Below are 4216 nucleotides of genomic sequence, written 5' to 3'. Positions count from 1 at the left end.
CTGCATTGAACGGCGTCAGTCATCCATGCATCGACCTCCGCACTCACAAACGAGCCTGCACCCCTCTCAATGCTGACCCGACCTCTCAAAACACTCTACATTGTGCGTGTGGATGGATGACACTACTGATGGAGAGGAGACAGAGGTGTCTAGTGAGAGAAAGAGAGCTCGGTAGGGGCATCTGGTGTTGGTGAGCGTCTAAAGGGAGGAGGAAGAAGACTGAAGGAGGAAGTAGCGTCTGAAGGGCTAGCTTAATTGTACGCAGCACGCAGCCCCCTATAAATAGCTGGGAACCGCGGCACCTCCTCCTCCTCCTCAGACTCGGGTGCCCTAGCTAGCTAATCCCTCTCATGCACACACACAAACCCTAGCTAGTATTATCTCTCACTCACTCACTCACATATGAGAGATGATGACATGACACAACGCAGGCAAAGGGAGCGCAGCCCACACACACATGCACGCACATTGCACGCTCATCCAGGGCGTGGGCGTAGTCCAGTCCATATATACACGCACAAGCAGCATGATTACAAGGGGCGGAATAAAGGTGCACGGCGCTATGCACCAAGCGGGCCGAGAGAAAAAAACCCTAGCTAGACACGGCCCTAGCTGGCTGGCACAGTGTCAGGTACCCCTCCCTCCAACCTCTCTCTCTCACCTCTGTCCTCCTGTTAACAGTAGTAATATCTCTCTGGCTGGCTGCTGGCTGTGCCGGGGTGGCGACATGCACGCCAGGACGTCACAGCAAGGAAATGCATATAGTAGAACAGCACAAGAAATATATGCTCCCTTGGCTGCCTGAGAGAGAGAGGCTTTGCGACGGGGTGGCTTTCTCTCTGAGACAGACGGGGGGTTTGGCGCGCAGCGCTTGGCGGGGAGCCGGATTCCCCTGCACCCTCGCGTGGTGGACCAGGACCAAGCCGCCCGCTCTCGGGCTCTCCCGGGCAACCGTGCTCTGCCTTTTCAACAACCGTGTGTGCCTGCACCTGCACCTGCACCCAGCCCCTCCCCGTGACCATGCATGCACGAGCACCACGACGCCCCTCTCTTTTCACCTTTACGTGCGTCGCCTTGCGACCCAAAGTTGATACGACCCATCGAATCCATCGACGGGTACGTGATGGGCGCAAGGGATATATGTAAATATTCTTCATCCATCCTCGGCTAGCTCGTTTTGGATTCCAACGTTAACTTGTACCACTAGTATGTATATCTGTGTACTTCACTCGCATCGCATACTTGTCATATATTCGCATGTATGGTTTGCTGGTCAAATATTCGGCTATAACTGTACTTGACTCACACCGCTCTGGCATAGTGGCATGTCTTCCTGGTCAAATATTTGGCCCCTGGTGGTCAGAATTAGTTAAGCTTACTACTTAATTAGCTAGCAAGGACAACCGTAGTCCGGATGACTTTTCACCTCGCACTAGAGGCCAAATATCTCATATATTCATCTTCAATCATGACAGTACACGAACACTAAAAATAATATAAATTACATCCAGATTCATAGACTAGCTATCGACGACTACAAGTATTGAAACGAGCCGAAGGTATGCAGCCGTCATCGCCCCTCCCTTACTAGAGTCGGACAAAAATTGTTGTACTAGTCAGTCAGGAAGTCATCGTGCTAAGACCATATAGGACTAGCGCACCAGAACGACACCGTCGCTGATGAAGAGTAGTGTAGATCGGAAGAATTCAGACCGAAGACACACGAACGCAGACGAACGAAAACAGATCCGAGCAAATCCATCAAAGGCAGAAACGCTGAAGATACACCATCACACGCCTACCGACGATAAGCATCACCGGAACGGGGTTAGGCAGGAAGAGGAACCCTAACTTTTTAGGGAGGAGCTAGGCGGCTACGTGAGCCCCGCTGTTCTTCCGTTGTCTCACGGTCGTGAAGCACTGATACTTGCAAATATTACTGTGGTGTTCGGAACAAGCGAGGGCACACGTAAATTAACAGTTGGGTCAAATATTTTGTCCAACTGCAACATGAGTCTTGAAACTTGAACCGTACCGTTCGTACCACGTAGCACAGTGATTTAGTGGTACAGATTCAAGCGACGGAGAGCAACGTCTCGACCGCAAGCGTCCACGGAGAGGGCACGAACGAGAGAGAGAACGTAGCTGTCCGGCGCACGCGCGCGCGCGAGACGAGCACAAGCCGACAGCAGCAGCGACATATGCGCATCACGTGCCGTGACCACCAGACCACACCACCACAGAGGCCGGCCGGCCGGCCAGCGCCACATGGCATCTCGTCCCATCGTGGTACGTATTACGCTACGGCCGTGGGGGTTTTGCTCGCTCGCCGGCTCTCGCCACGCCCCGTGCGTGCCCCGGTCGCGAGCGCGCGCGCGCGCACGCCGGCCGGTCTACGTGCGCGCACCGAGGCGAGGCGCGGCGGGGGACCATGCGTGCACGCGCGCGCTGGGCTACGGATTCCGGGGGCGTTGTTGCATGCGTTGCGTCCGAGCGCGGGCCGCCGAGGATTCGATCGCTGTGGGAGATTCGCGGTGGCCGCTACGCAACAAGCGCGCCCAACGGCAAGGAGAGCCCCCAAAAATGATTGACCTACGTAAAACATCTACCTACCCTTATGAAACCCCCTTCCACCCTTAACTAAACATCCGTCTGAATTTTAGGGTGGGCCAGGCGAATCCACTAAACCCCAATTAAAATAATCTTTTTTAAATACGCATAAGCATGTGTATTATATATTGAAGACGAAGCGTCAATGAAGCCGGACACAACGCCAATCACAAGGATTAGGGTAACTCCAATGCGTCGATGCGTTTGGTCCGGGCATGTTTGTTTGGGTTGAAATGGACGAAAACACCGGCCCAACACGCCGACGCAAATCCAAATCTCGTTCGCTCATTGTCTATGCGGACGCATTTCCGGCCCAAATTTGTGTCCGCATGGACACAAGACGGACGCGCCATGCACTCCCTCGGTGTCCGCCATGGGCCCGCGTGTCGGACACCCAACTGCCCCACGCGGTCGTAAGCAATGTCGTCACCTAATTCGGACCCGCATGGCAGTGGCTGGAAGCATCAAGAGTCCACTCTTTAAAAATGTTACGCGTGTTGGGGGCTCATCAACTTCTCCTCCACTCTCGTCCACATCTAGCCACACTTGTTCCCTCGCCGCGACACAAACCCTAGCCCTAGCCGTAGCGGGCTTCTTCGGCAAAGGAAAGAGGAAGGCCAAGCAGGACGAGGCCAGCTCATCACACGGACCAGCAAGACGGGCGTTGGTGCCAACGGCGGGAAGGGTGCGCCAGCCACGGGACGTCTATACATCATAGTATCACGTGTGGTACGACCGGAAGTATCGCGCCCCGCTATTGTGGCACGACGTGAACCTCCTCAATGGCTGGCACCTGGACCCCCACCGCATCCCGGTACCTATGGTGTCGCGGTCCATGCCAAACATGCCCTCCTGACGCCGGAGCGGCGTTGTGACACGCCATACGGGCCAAACTCCCCCAAATGGGACTTCTGGTTCGCTACCGAGCACGGCGTGTGCCGTCGCGACACCGTCTAGCCGACTTTGCACCGCCGCCCTTGGTGGTAACGTAGGAAGATGAGGAGGCGGAGGCAGCATACCGGGCCCCACTAGAGGAGGTGCTCCAGCGTGCCCTCGAAGAGATCCAACGCAAGGAGGACGCGCGCTGGCCTGACAATGGCATGGAAGAGGCACTCTAGATGTCGGTGGGGGGGGGATGCGTCAACCTTCTGTAGGGAATCGTTGCATGGAAAACAAAAAAAACGTATGAGATAACGAATTCACCCAAGATCTAATCAACTAGATGCTAGCAACGAGTGGGAGTAAATTTACATACCCTTGTAGACCGAGCAGAAATGTTCTAACGAACATGGTTGGTCTGGTCATTATTTCTCCAATCCAGTCAAGCACCGTATGAATGACACCTTCGAGATATGCACACGTACGGCTCGGTGACGTCTCCTTCTTCTTGATCCAGCAAGCAAGAGGGAGAGGTAGATGGGGTCTAGGCCAGCAGCACCATATTTTTGTGGTGGAGTTATGGTGTAACTTCTGCAGGGCTTCGCCAAGCTTTTGCGGAGAGGTGGGAGGAGTACCACGAGGAGGGCCTCATACGTCTCTGATACGTGCATTTTGCATCATGATTTTATGTTGATATTTATTGCATTATGGGTTGTTATTACACATT

This window comes from Triticum dicoccoides, chromosome 5A (assembly GCF_002162155.2).
Source record: "Triticum dicoccoides isolate Atlit2015 ecotype Zavitan chromosome 5A, WEW_v2.0, whole genome shotgun sequence".
NCBI classification, from domain to species: domain Eukaryota; kingdom Viridiplantae; phylum Streptophyta; class Magnoliopsida; order Poales; family Poaceae; genus Triticum; species Triticum dicoccoides.
This window is presented reverse-complemented; position numbering follows the sequence as displayed.